Here is a 14,991-nt window from a genome sequence, read left to right as displayed (position 1 = left end):
TCATTTCACACACGTGTGTCTAATTTCCACACTCCCTATTTAGTTCAGGTGTGCTCTTTCATTGGTGGCTTCATGGCTCCCTGGTACTTTTACCACTACCATGGTAGTATTGCGACCACGTAGGAATGTCTGCTTGGGAATGTATTGCATGTATTTTATTGTGCGGCTGCATGGAATTGTGTCTGCTTCCAGGCCACTTTCATGTGCACGAATAAAAAGGCGTACACAAAGGGGGAGTTGGGGGGAGTGGAGGGGAGGGGGGGGCGGCCTGCTGGCCCCCTTGGAAAAACATCAAACTCATTTTCAGTACAAAGACCTGCAGGTTGCAGGGCAGCCTCTCCCCACATGACAACCCCCCCGACCCCCATCCCACTGGCAGACTTCAAACCAGCCCAGTCATAGGGACACAGGGAGGCTGGGTCCAGACATGCTGGGGGAGAAGGTCTGGCTGGATGGTTTGAGTACGCAGTATGCATATAGAATACAGTACATACAGTATCAGTATATATAGTATATATAGTATATATAGTATATATAGTATATATAGTATATATAGTATATATAGTATATATAGTATATATAGTATATATAGTATCATGGAGAAAGATGGCAACAGAAGGCTACTGGCATATTTGTAGGGAACATGATGTGTCCCAGCAGCATGAATGATAACCATGGACTACGTTGGATCTCCTCACATTGTTGCTGTTGAGGAGTACCTCCAAAATAAAAGTATCATAAAGTCAACTCAACCAAGGGTCCATCATTCCTATGGAACCTTAGTCTGGTTTGGCTCCAAAGGATACCGACGTAAGTCCAGCTCAATTGGAGGTGGTGAAGGGGGTGAGACCTCCAGCTCATCTCCACATGGTGATCAAACATCAACTTCCTGTTTACACATTCCAATCAGTCTCTCCGGGTTGAGCCCATTTTAGTTGGCTTCTCTACTTTCATTTTCCAAGTCTGATGTTGGAATATCAATTAGCCGTCATGGTGGGCCTCTACTGGGACGCACCCAAGTATTGGGTCACCTGGCTATCACACCTATAGAAAGTAAACGGGGGGTTCAAGTACACACGTCCAGGTATTTTACAGGAAGTTTAAAAGGTGTTTTCTCCAAGGTACTCTTGTAACTAAAAAAAAAAAGAAAAAGTAAAAAAATATATATTATTCTTATGATTATCATGATCTGGACCCAAATACTGGGGTACGGACCATATTGTGGGCTCCCAGTAGCGTTGCACCCACCCTTACTATTTACATGGACAGTATTGCTTATTTTGGGTTTCATTGTGTTACAGCATGCTAATAAATGCGAGGCTAAAGCAGACGGAAACCATAAACGATAAATAAAAACAATCGTACGATGAAGCGCCCACACGCTGCTGAGTCATGTCCCCTTTGAAGCCTTCCCAAGCTTCCTGAAAGACGTCTGTGGATTCCTGGCATACTCAGCTGTGCGACAACACGTGTGTGCAGGCGGGGTCGTGTGCACCGGTGCAGCTGTGCATTCCAATCAAAGAGCATTAACCCTGGTGGCCCCCCCCCAGGAGCCACCCAGGCCCCACCCGCCAGCACGGCCATCACATTATCCACTAATACCCGCTTGCTTTCCCACCATCTGGACCAGTCCGCACCAGCAGGCAAGACATGCGTCTGGCTGCTCAAAGCTGGACTCCACCAGGAAGTAGCTGCTCTGGGATCGTCTCCTCTCCTCGCCTCCTCCCATGGCCTCCTCCCATGGCCTCCTCCCATGGCCTCCTCCCATCTCGTTCACACGATCAGAAAACCATGGAACCTGGTCCATCATCGTGACGTCATGAAGCATGCATTGCCAAAATGAAGTATTAATTACCTTAGTTACCTTAGCTTCGGAATAGGTTATTAGAGTCCTCTAGACATGAAATAACACCCCTAGAGTCCTATTACCCAATCTAGTACACACAGAAATCTAATTCCTGCTTGTGTGTTGATGTAAAAGGGGGAGCTGAGTTGAGGGCGGACAGAAAGTGACGTTGCCGTGGGTTACCACCGCAGCAGTATCCTGTTTTCGGGATTATTGTGACTGTGACATCCTTCAAATCTGCAATAAAAGCTGTTGTTCTGGTGCTTGTGTGTCTGTAGAGGTGACTACTACACATCATGACAACATCTCCAACTACGATATTCCGGGTGTGAGAAAAGGCACACGCGAGCCCGCCCACTAAGGACCCATCCCTGACCTGCTAGGGTGCACGTCGGCCAAACGTGTCCAAGAAGTGTTGTGGTCTTCGTGTTAATCTCCTCCCCTGCGGTACAAAGATCCTAATCCCTTTCTTTCAGCGGCCATCTTGAAAAGAAGAAGTCTTGTTTTATGATGTTTGATCACGATGGAAGGTTTTGGACTCATGCAGCCTTTAACGTGTGGGATTAAAACATATGTTCATCAAAGAGGGATTACGACGCAGTAGCCGGTGCTGGTAATCTGAATGCGCCAACATGTTGGCTTACTTATACCAACACGTTGGCTTACTCGGACACGGAGTGACACGCCCACGCAGGGCTGACCTACACAGGGTGGAAGGGCGGCACCGCTGGGTCACCCACCCCGCCTCCAATAATCTATACGCCCCATCAGAGAGTCGCTTCTGGGAACAGCTGGAATGAAGTCGCTAATCCGGGGCCTTGACTTGGTCTTCGTACATACTACTACATAGTACTACTACATAGTACACACAGCATGACTTTCAACAGTAATCAAGTCACTCCTACGTTACCATGAACCGAGAGGGTGGCTCTAAGCTAGCAACGCCAAGGATGAGGGGTTAAATGGCTTCATGATGTGGAATGAGATCGGGAGCTTGGTGAACTTCCTTACGGGTAACTTGCTTATTGGACTTAATGAAACCATAAACCTGCAAATGGTTTAATGCTAATCTAAACCTAAATGGTCTAATGCTAATCTAAACCTAAGTGGTTTAATGCTAATCTAATCCTAAATGGTTTAATGCTAATCTAAACCTAAATGGTTTAATGCTAATCTAAACCTAAGTGGTTTAATGCTAATCTAAACCTCCATGGTTTAATGCTAATCTAAACCTAAATGGTTTAATGCTAATCTAAACCCAAATGGTTTAATGCTAATCTAAACCCAAATGGTTTAATGCTAATCTAAACCTAAATGGTCTAATGCTAATCTAAACCTAAATGGTTTAATGCTAATCTAAACCCAAATGGTTTAATGCTAATCTAAACCTAAATGGTCTAATGCTAATCTAAACCTAAATGGTTTAATGCTAATCTAAACCTAAATGGTGTAATGCTAATCTAAACTTAAATGGTTTAATGCTAATCTAAACCTAAATGGTGTAATGCTAATCTAAACCTAAATGGTGTAATGCTAATCTAAACCTAAATGATTTAATGCTAATCTAAACCTAAATGGTTTAATGCTAATCTAAACCTAAATGGTTTAATGCTAATCTAAACCTAAATGGTGTAATGCTAATCTAAACCTAAATGATTTAATGCTAATCTAAACCTCCATGGTTTAATGCTAATCTAAACCTCCATGGTTTAATGCTAATCTAAACCTCAGGGCATGCAAGCACATCGCCGGTTCGCAGTCTCACCATCTCGCCCAAGGAGAATGTGATAATGGCCCCCATCCCCCCCACCTGGGCCGTAGTGGACTTAAGTGGGGAAGGTTAAAATAATCCTGGTAACAAATCCGGCAGACAACGCTGTTTTTAAACCGGAGCCAGGCTGAAATTGTCCTTGACTTCTCGTGGCCTTAAAGGGTTATTTATACTGTCTTCACCTACAAAGCCAAGCCAAGTGGATACCCCCCCCCCCCCCCCCACAACGTGGTGCATTCCTAAGAGCTCTTTAACCAATGTTTGTGTGTGTGTGGCCGTGCAAATTGTGGCTGTCAGCCAATTTATGGGCTGGTGTGCAGCGACACGATGCAGCTGTCATATCCCACATCAAACCGGATCCCAAAAGGCCGCAACCAGGAAGGGAGGCGGCCAGGAGCTCACCGGGGGTCGGCGGGGCACTTAGGAGCACTTCATGAAGATGCATCCCTTCTGTCGGCCGCCGTCAATGGTTGAACTTTGGAGGACGTTTCAGCTCCATGAGATGGGATGAGATTAGATCTGATCAGTCCGCAACCCCAACACGCTCTCAGGAGCCACGAGTCCGAAGACCAGCACGGCTCAGCGTGGAAGCAACGAAGAAAGGATTAGCGCTTAAAGCAGGACAACACATGCAATCAATGAGGACAACAAACACGCGTGGCTTCCACTCCTTTGCAGGAGAAGTCATGGACTCCATTTCTGACTACAAAAAACATACATAACTTGCATTTTTTGCCCAGTTTTTGACCAAAACAGACATTACGTCATCTTGGAAGGCAAGTTCTATCATTAATAAAAGAATGGAGAACAGGCTGAATAGGCTATGCTAAGATATGCTAACAAAATAAACAAACAGAAAAGGTGTCCAGTGTTTATGTAACATAAACACTTTTTTCATTTATAAGTCGCTCTGGAGTATAAGTGGCAGGAACAGCCAACCTATGAAAAAAAGTCTTATAGTCCTGAAAATACGGTATATTCTTGAACAAATCGTTCAAAAAACATTTCCCTTAAAATTGTCCCTTCTTACCCCGCCGTCCCTTATTACCCCGTTTTAGGGCACTGCAGAAAAGCACGTTGAAGTTGCTAATAATGTGGTGTAATAAAGTTGTTTCAGCCTCCCAATCATTTGATCTCCACAAGGATGCTGCCGCTCACGCAGGCCTTGGGATCCAACTGGTGCGTCGGTCGCTAATTCTGCCAGAGAGCAGACGTCGATCCAGATGGCGTCAAAATCACTAGGGGGGGCACTGGGGGGTGCATTGTTCAAATGCGCCCATTTGTTGTTAAACGGCCCTTCATCATGAGGTGAAACAGCTGGCGCCGTGGACAATTAATAAACGTTTATGTAGCCAAATGGAAATCCGAGTTAGCGATATACACTAATCAGACCTTTCCAACGCAAGATTATGATATCATATAATTTGAGCAGCATAAATTGGCACACATGCAGATACTAAGTCACATTCATAACCGACGCTGAATCGACTTCATGACCACGTCAGGACGGGAATTTGAGGCCTAAATGTTGTCCGTTGGGATTGAAGAAGCTGTGCCGTTATTATCATTATTTATTATTTATTATTATTATTATTATTAGAGGATATTCCTAGTTGAGCCCGCCCTCTCACGCCGGCTCTCGCTGGCCGACTCCCTGGCTGCATTTCTATCCTCCTATAAAATGTCAAATAAAGTCAGACTTGACTTTCCTGGCTGAGTGGTCCTCCCTTTGGAGGCCACACGCTAATATAAAAGCACGCACGCACCAACAGTACGATGCCTTCAGGGCTTCCCGGCAACCCGGCACTGAAGCCTTCCGCCTCTGGTTAGGATATCAGTCTGGAAAGACGCGGTCACGCCGCTGTCAATAAGGAATGAGCAGTAAATAATGCTCTTTACAGGATGGGTCATTACATCACAGCTCCATTGTGTGTGGTGGTGGTGGGGGGGGGGGCAGGGGGGGGGCAGGGGGGGCGTGTGTAAAAAGTGTCCTCTGCACGGACGGACAATAAGATCTAGCAGAAACGAACTAACGAAACGGTGTCCAACTAAATCCTTGGTCCACTTGGTCCGGAACCAAATCCCACCAAACGAGAAGAGACCGGAATCTGGGAATGGCCTTTTATTATTTGTCCAAGTGATGTCATGGCAAGGTCAGAGGTGGAGGTCGGGTCCGTGCATGGATTATTGATGAAGTGATCGGCCTCCATCTTGGGAGAAGGTGGCGTTGCGGTGACGGTGATTTACACCATGTCAGTTTTTCAAGGAAAGGAGGTCTTTGATTGGACCCTTGATGAATGAATCGCTAATTGCTGTTGGTCAGAAGAGTATTTAAACCTTTTAGTGGTTAGGAAATTAGAACTTCCAGTAGGAGAAAGCGTGGGATATGGAAAAGATGCGTCAACAATCTCCGTGGTGCAGGTGCTGACCCATCGTGGATGATACTGCTGACTCGGGAACAGCGGCATGACAGAAAGCGAAGACGGCGTGGGGGGGGTGGGGGGTGGTTGTTATTATCTGCTTATTGTCATGTGACGCGTCGCTACGAGGAGCTTCTGACTTGCACATGAGCCAACTGACGAAGCACGCCGGAGAAGAATGGTATTCAGCATCCATAAGAACCAAGGTTTCCGTGTTGGTTGTACTCTCCTGGAGCCGCTAGTTCGTTTGTCAGCGGGTCAACCAACGGTCCACTTTTGATATTTCACTGTCAGGAGACCAGGAAATCTGTTCTTTGTTCTTCCTGCCGTCTGTGACACTTATGTAACCCGGCCTTTCCTTACGTAAGCATCATTAGTCAGCTGTAAAATTCTAACTGTGTACTCATGTACTGTAGCTACCAGTGGTCTACATATACACACTTTTACTGTATACATATACGTATATATACTTATACATACGTATATATACACATTCCGTCTTATAGGGACTTGGCTGCCCTATATGTCGTTAAGTCTTACAAAGGACTACTAGGGCCACACCGAAAACAAACAAACAAAAAAACCATATAAAACAAATAATTTTGTTAAAAGAAAAATGTATACATGTAATAATTTTGACGTCAGAATGAACAAAAATGTAAATACTTCTGAATTCTAAAAGGATTTACTTGTTTTGGTTGACATAAAATGAATAAGAATGTAAAAAGCCAATATTTATGTCATTTAAGGCCTTTTCAATACAAGTTTAACTTTATTAGAGCCCTCTAGACATGGAATAGCACCCCTATAGTCACCTTTACCCAATATAGTCCATATAATAATCGGGAAAATAAGCAATTTTAAACATAAGACTTGATGTAAATGTGTTCTGGTCCGATGGGAGCTGAGTGCAGGGCGGACAGGAAGTGACGTTGGGGGTTCAGAGTTGAGTTTTAGCTTGCAACAGTAGCCCGTTTCAAGGGTTGTTGTGCTTAGCTTTACTGTGAGATCATTCCAACCTACTTGTGCATACTCGGAATGCTTGGTGCCAGGAAGGAGCGTCTGACGTTGGAAATCATATCGTCCTTGCCTGCTCGCCAAGGTCACGGCGGAGTCTGTGCAGACGCTAGCCCACGGAAAGCACGGACAAATGTAGCTGGCTTTTTCCTCGAGATGTAATCACAGGAGTCCGGCAGGCCGGGATATTGCTCCCAGTATGAAGACTCGGTGATAATCATATTTCCAATGAGCGGAGACAAGATCTACCGTGTCTCTTCCTCGTTCATTTAAGCCCAATTGCATTTTTATTGACATGCTGGCAACTAAATATTTCTGTGAGGGAATCAAACGGTGCGGGTTGGCAGTTTTAACTTTTGATGTTGATTACAGTCCATAAGCACTTGGAATATACGAGGATGTGGATGCTTTATATCCCCGGTCAAAGCACATGGTATTCCAAAGCCATTATGGTTCCTTATGATTGGACTTAAACCAAGACGGCTTTAGACTGATGGAGGAATTAAAAAGGAGTGAAGGAAGTGTGGAATGGCAGTTCCAAAAGCTTAACACGTCCTTGCTAATTTCATTGGCCGCCGAATATCAATGACTTTAAGTGGTTAATTCCCATTACCCTGGCTAACACCCCGGCTAACACCCCGGCTAACACCCCAGCTAACGCTAGCCGCACATCAACGTTATGTTTCATTCATGAAGCGCCATCACGTCTCCGCATTAGGCGGCCTCTGATGAATATGGATCACATTGTGCACGCACAGACGCGACAGGAAGGAAGTCAGGAAGTCAGGAAGTGCAGGTATTGGGAAGTGAAGAGATGCTAACGGCGCCACCGAGCCGTCTCTTCAACCTGCTGGGTGTTTCCATTATGGCTACTGTATTAATACGGGCGTAACGGTGACTATAGGGGTGTTATTATATGTCCCGAGGGCTCTAATAACATTGAATGTTGTATTTAGAAGGTATTAAATATATCGTATATAAATATCGTCCTGGACCATCCTGGTTAAGTCTTCATGTCTAAGTTGATGAAGTGAAGCTAACGTCACTGCTAGGTCACTGCTAGCATCTCCAGACAATAAAAGTGGCCACTGTGGTTGTGTTTCACGGCAGCGCCTGAACGCGACAGGAAGCTAATCATGCTGTCCAGGTGCGCGACCCCTCCACCTCCTCTTTTTTACATCTTTCTCCTCCTTGGGTTCACCCCCGCCCACCCGGCCAAACCCCCCACAGGTTGGAGGTGTCATGTTGGAGTCACGGATGAAAGGAGGCGCTTGATGTGAGTCACGCTGCAAGAGCAAGACGTGAACGAGCGCATCAAGCGGGAGCAAACAGCCTTCCTGGTTGCCCCCCCCCACCCCACCCCGGAAAGGATGCACCCAACCCGGCGGCTGTGTCACGAGTCAGTAAACACCAACTAGCCCTTTTGAACAATTCCGGCTTTAACAATTCTGTCCCAAAAGAGACGAGGCGTCCAGGCTGCTCGTCACCGCCATCGATCATTGGCGGATTGAAGCGGCGGTGTGACGCGGCGGGAGGCCATCACAGCCCGTCAGATTGATGCCAAATGAGTTGTGCCTCATCTGTTAGCATTGCTAATTCCCTACGCCGTGACTGGAGCTGCAGGGGTGAAACAGGAAGTGGTGTGTGTTTCTCTAACTAGGCCGCAGGGGACCACGCACTGGCTTGGGTGAAAGCGTGATTGTGAGGATATCTAACCTGGTTTGGGAGATGGGGGTGGGGGTGGGGGTGGGGGGGGTATGCATAAAGGCATAGCTAACAGCGACTGCTGATGTTTGGGGAAAAAAGCATCAATACTCCAGCGCAGAACGAAGCTGATGTGGCGGCTTTTGGTGTCACATGACCGCCACAGACACGCGTGTCGTGATGTCATCCCACCAAGGTGGCGAGCTGGTTTGCAAGTCGGACTTGACTTGAGACGATGACACGGCGGAGAGGAAGGCAAGAGGAGGGATGTGAGAGAGGGGTGACTTTGTTGCTATGCGACCAGACGAGCAGAAGCGTGCTCTTTGCGAGGAGCGGATGCTTGGATTTCTTTCCTCGTGCGGACCCTGCGAGAACAGCAGCTACACGCCCGACTGTCTGTTTGGCGAGGACCCCTGCCATGTGACCCACACCGGCACCAAATATGGAAAAGCTTTGTTCTCGTCGTAGAAATCCATTTGACTGTGTCTATTTGCATCGCTCTCTCCCAGGAAGGGAGCATCTGAGCATCCTTCCTACATCTCCTCATAAATCCATAGCGGTCCCCTGCGTGCTGCGTACGAGAAGAAATACGTCACGAAGACGGCCATAGCTGGACGCATCACTCCTTCGCCGGCTCTGCCGCTTCTTTAATTTACACGGCTCATCAACGGACGGAACATCTAACAACAACATCATTAGAGCCCTCTAGACATGCAATAGCACCCCTATAGTCACTCCTACTACCTAATATCATTTCATAATAAATATAAAAATAAGAAAAGCCTGTCTGGTGCTGGTCATGATGTGTTGGACTGGAAGGGGGTTCCTAATCAAGTGGCTGTGCAGGCCCGTTATAATGGATCACTCATCCATCCGTCTTCTAGAAGCCTAGACTTTGGTCTCACGTCACCGTGAGGTACACGAAAATACCATAGCTACCGAGAAAGTACTGACGAGGGCACGCCCATTTAGAGTGGTTATTGAAGAACTACTCATGAGCTAATGAGTAGTGGTTAGTGTTAGCTAGCGTCGTTCCTCATTACTCTAATTTGGGTTATTAATTCAGTCCCTCCAGGCGGATCCTGAGGGGGTCCCAGGTCTGTGGACTAGGTCTCCTAAAGGTCAGCCGTGCCCTGAACGCCTCACCCAGGGAAGTTCCAATATGACAGTTATTGCATATTTAATACGTTGAAAAATGCTTTACAATGTTTACAATGATTGCCTTTGCTTGTGTGATCTTTCATAAACGTTATTATGTTATGCTATTATGTTACGTTCCCCAACAAGAGTCAGGGGAGTATTTGGGACAACGAGACCAAGTCATTGAAGCAAAGAGCAGATAAGGGAGTCCTAACTTCCATTTCATTTCTTCTCTCATTTCCACGGGTCTGATGCCAAGCTTCCCGTGGAGTCGCCTCAGTGGCCGTAAAACGTACGACTGCTGACTATTATTATTATTATAATAATCGTTACTTTGTCGTGCTGTTCATAAATGTGGCGATGGCCCTGGTAGTATTCCCCAACATCTTCCCTCCCCATCCGAGGCTTGCATTCACCCCCCCCCCCCCCAAACCCCCTCATCCACACGCTTCACCCTCGGTATCGGTCTTCAAAGCAGCAAGCCCAAGTCTGCAGCGGCTTCCAGTTCTTGAAATAAAGATTTTATTGCCCCTGAGACCTTCCTGCTGTTCCCGAACACAAACACGTAGGAGGAGCCATGCTGCTGCATCCACGCCGCCATCGCACGGATACGCACACACCTCCTCGACCGCGTGCTGAAAGACGTATGGTATGACTTAAGGAAGAGACATGAACTCGTGGTGTCATCTACTTCCTGTTGCCAAGCCTCGCCTCATTAGCATGTATGGTGCAAGCAGCCGGGCTAAGAAGCCAAATCATTCCCAGTCGATATTCCTCAACTTGTCAACAAACTAATTGGCGGTACGGGAATTTCATCCTGACAAAAACACACAAATCAATTGATGGGGGCGACGTGTTCATGAAGGCTGACAAAGACATCTCGACAAGAACGTGACGTAAGGTTGATATATTAGCACAAGGCTACAGTCTGTATTCCATAAGTATGTAAGGTGTATTCAGGACTTAAACCCGGACTGTGTCCGAGTCAACAGGAAAGAAAAACCAGGCTTCCGGAGATGAAGTTATCAAACATTTGGGTTTTAAAAGCCTAAAAGATGGCGGACTTGAACCATAATGACATTCATTGACAATGATTGTCCACCATATATCATATATTTATGGGTTCTCCACGATGATGCATCCCTCTCCTCCCCACTTTGCGTTCCACCACAAGCCATTTGAGTCAAGTTACAGTAAAGGCAAACAAGATCATCAAAACATCTTGCGTCGCTAATGGAGGAGAAAATCTCATCAAGCGGATGAAAACAGGCCAAATAACTCGAACGCTAACTGGAAGGAAGTCACAAGGGAAGACTCTCTCTCTCATTCGCAGCCACTTCCTTGCTGGCTCACCCACTCATTTGGGTTTTCTTTCATTCCCCACCACTCCTTACGTTATTGATCGCTCCAAAAACCTCGCCCTGCCCGAGCCGAGCATGTCTGCATTTGTGGAAGAGCCTCATCTTCAGCCAAGTGGGACTCGGGGACCTATTTTCTACTGTACATTGACATCTGCGGCCGCCGTCTTCAGAAATGGTGACCCCGTTGTCCGGGCGACCGCCATTATGTTGTCATGGAAGCACTCACGCTAATGGCGCTGGAGCCGTATTAATGATAATGCTCCGCACCCCGCCCCTATCTTTTGTCACACATACGTACGCACATATGCAAACATTACTAATGAGGCGCCATAACAAATTGCATCTGCCGACGCCAGCCAGAAATCCATATTTTTACCTGGCCTGCTTTGCCGTTTGCCGCCACAATCGGACAGATTTGTGCTGAGTCACCAGGACGGTGCTTACCTGAGTCATTTCATTGAATTAATTAATTAATTCCAGTTTTATGGAGGATATTTACTGTCTTTTACTGGACGCACACACACGCGCGATCATCAGTAGTCATGACACGCTTTCTCTCCAAGCGTCAAGGATGGATTCTAAAACGCTCACCACGGTTGTGGGATGTAATGGGAACGTCGTTATCCATTGTGGTCCAATAGTCGGAGGCCTAAGACATCCCGCTCTCAAGATGGAAATTGTGGCTTGAAGAAGTCTTTAGTCTTTAGTACTTTGGTACTTTAGTACAAGTACTTCACAAGGAACTGCATGTGGCGAAACACACCTATAGAAGCTATTCGCCGTGTCTGGATCCAAGATGGCGTCCACGGGCGCATGACACGTGGAAGATATGAGATGTCAGTTTCCCTTCCAGTGAGAAGAAGCCTGGAAAACATGTTGTCTTATATTCAGGGGCTACAGCAGAGGTGTCCAAAGTGCGGCTTGGGGACCATTTGCGGCACATTCGAAAAATATAACTTACAAAAATAAAACTACAAACAGCAGGAAAGGAAAAATACTAGTAAGTACTAGTAAAGAAAGAGGAAAAAAAATTAATTTCATGAAATTAATTTAATATTCAGAGGAAACCATTATTTTTTGTATTATTAGAAACAACAAAGAAAATCATGTAAGTTTTATTGCATATAATTATAATTTTAATCATATGAGAAGCAAGCAAAACATCTGTAGCATTCATTTGTGGTGCTGCAATGATGTCAGCCCCCCTTTGGACTCAAATGGCGCACTCTAGTGGACAGAGGTAGAATTGCAGCACCATCCATCCATTATTTGATGCCACTTGTCCACCAAAGAAATGCTTTTCTCAGATGCAAAGCATTGTGGGAAAACATTTTAAACTTGTATTGGTACTTGTTTGTATACTTATTAGGTATACATTTGTGTATACCAAATATATTATAATGCCTTCTTATTATATAATATATAATATAATTTCCAATGGGTTGACAAGCTTGGCGTTAGGTTTTCCTAGCGCATGATTGGCTCCTGTCAAGTCCTCATGGACTTGTTCTTGCTACGATAGGCCATTTTCTTATAGTCCAGTGTACTCATGTAGATACATATGTACACATAGTGTCCTCTAAATAAATCTCATGTAACTGCAACCTGATAGCCTGACAGTCTAAAAGGAAGATAGAGTATATTTCCCAATATCATATTAGTCCATCACCAGGGAGCTCGGTGGTCCAGGCTGACCTTAGAGATAGACTTTGGTGATGAATATATGAATAATATCACCTCTCCATCCATCTCTTCCCTCCAAAGTCCTCCTCCTTAATGACACTTACACCACATGCATTTTTAAACCAACGCTTCAATCCTTATTTGTGTCCCTAGAACTTCCCTTTGCAGGCCCGACCCCCTCGCCCCCTCTCTTGGCTGAAGGACGAGTGAGCCTGGGGAACAGCCAGATGACACCCTGTGGTCCCCCAAGGGTCCCCCAAGGGTCCCACGTGCTTGCCAGCACGTTGCAGAGTCTTTGCATGCTCCCGTGATTCTTATTCATCCGACTGGATTTGTTCTCTAGCTTGATGCTCACCTTCTAGCTTGATGTTCTAACGGCTTAACCTTCCCTTTCCAAGTGTGGGGACCCAGTTCCAAAAGATGGTTGCCCATAAAAGACATTCCGGGGGTACGCTCCTTTTTTAACCCCAAATCCCACAACCACTCGTTGAATTACGGCGCTTTATCTTTGTCACTGCAAACCTGCCGTGTGTTTGATTCCCTCCCAATTGTAGAGGAGTCTCACTCACCTGGAGGATCTGTGAAGGGCACTCGAGCGCGGTCATTTCTCCACAAGCAGCTTCAGGCGGCCTCGGGTCATGACATCACGTGTGCTCTGTGACATTCAAAAATACAGTGAGGAGAACGTAAGGAACGTGTACGGTCACGTACGAAAGGAACGTGTACGGTCACTTTCAGCGCTGCAGGGACGCATGAAGGCCACAGCTGAACCCTTCACATCGGGAGGGGGGGGGGGGTAGACAGGAATCATTTGGATGGTCTATGACTCCCTAGTACTGTATGTTCTGGGTCAATACTAAAAACAGGAGTACTTGCAGCCTCTGTCTGTCAGCTAGTTGCTGTACTGTACTGCTGTACTGTACTATATCTACATGTGTTTACACATACCATCGTATAGCTAGGAGGCTAATAGCAGCATTACAATTGGACCACAAGGGACACATTATGTTGGCGCCATGAACACAATGTTCTCCGGTCCAGCTGAAGGATCTCATCAGCAGCTGCTGGGTGTGTATGAAGGTGTGTATTAAGTGTACCTGCTCATACCTTACACCGGATCTAAAAAATACATCATATCATGGTACGGGAGGGGTTTTTGTGGTGAATACTGCATTTGGCACATCTGATGGAAGGCATTCTATTCCATGAGGGAAGGAAGGAAGTACTTTCCTCAAGTCTGAGATGACCTTTCATGTGCCCGCATGTTGCTTTGGGTTGCTCTTGATTGCCTGCAAATTTCATGTCAACAGTCATTTGGTTTGAACCAATATATACAGTATATATATATATATATATATATATATATTGTTTGTAGGCATTTGCGTGAGGCATGGCTGAAGTCCGTTTCTCGTAGACGGTCGGCGGTAAGGTGTTTGGGCAGCAGTAAAAGGTCAGAGACCCACAAGCAGGGGGGTGCACGCCGCTATCTGACAGTTGGGTGTAAGGAGACAAAGGGATGGAAAATGACAGCAGGCTAAGTCGGTGTATGAATTCCAAATGATACCTTATTACCTTTAGAAGGGAAGCTGATAGAGACATGGAGATGGAGTGGAAATGATCAAATGAGGATCATCATCATTATATCTTTTGTAGAACAGTAGAAAAGCAAGCTTAGGTAACTTGATGCATAGAATGGTTTAATCTAAAATGCATGTTTTGCTTAAAAAAACGACATTTCCTTCTTTCAAATACAGATCATGTAAGGAAGGTATAACTGCACAAATGCCAAAGGTGATAATGCTAATTCACAACGTGGTGCATTATCAAGTGCATTTCATCGTTGTTAGCAAGATTGCTATCTATTGTTTCTGAATCAAAAAACACGGTTTAAAGCTTGTGCTTATTGATTTTCGACAAGTACTCACCAATGTTTGCTGTTCATCGGAAGTCCTCCTGTTGGTCACTTTTCTGCTTTCTTCATTCGGCACGCTACCGCCATCTTGTGGATACTGTGAGCAATAACCGTTCACGCTGCTTGTAGTCCGTTTG

At 45.8% G+C, this 14,991-nt stretch overlaps 1 protein-coding gene across 1 annotated transcript in view; it reads right to left on the bottom strand.

Annotated features, from left to right (window-relative positions):
• cacna1ha (calcium channel, voltage-dependent, T type, alpha 1H subunit a) overlaps window positions 1-13,590 on the bottom strand; it is a 78,484-nt gene extending 64,894 nt beyond the window's left edge. Inside the window, exon 1 of the mRNA XM_078797195.1 lies at window positions 13,512-13,590. The gene's annotated coding sequence lies outside the window, so the exon portion shown is untranslated. The remainder of the gene's footprint in view (window positions 1-13,511) is intronic.
• Between the last annotated feature and the right edge of the window lie 1,401 nt (window positions 13,591-14,991).

This window comes from Doryrhamphus excisus, linkage group LG16 (assembly GCF_037039965.1).
Source record: "Doryrhamphus excisus strain RoL-2023G ecotype Guam linkage group LG16, RoL_Dexc_Guam_v1.1, whole genome shotgun sequence".
Taxonomy (NCBI): domain Eukaryota; kingdom Metazoa; phylum Chordata; class Actinopteri; order Syngnathiformes; family Syngnathidae; genus Doryrhamphus; species Doryrhamphus excisus.
The sequence above is the reverse complement of the archived record's forward strand: the minus strand, read 5'-3'. Positions and strand labels throughout refer to the sequence as shown.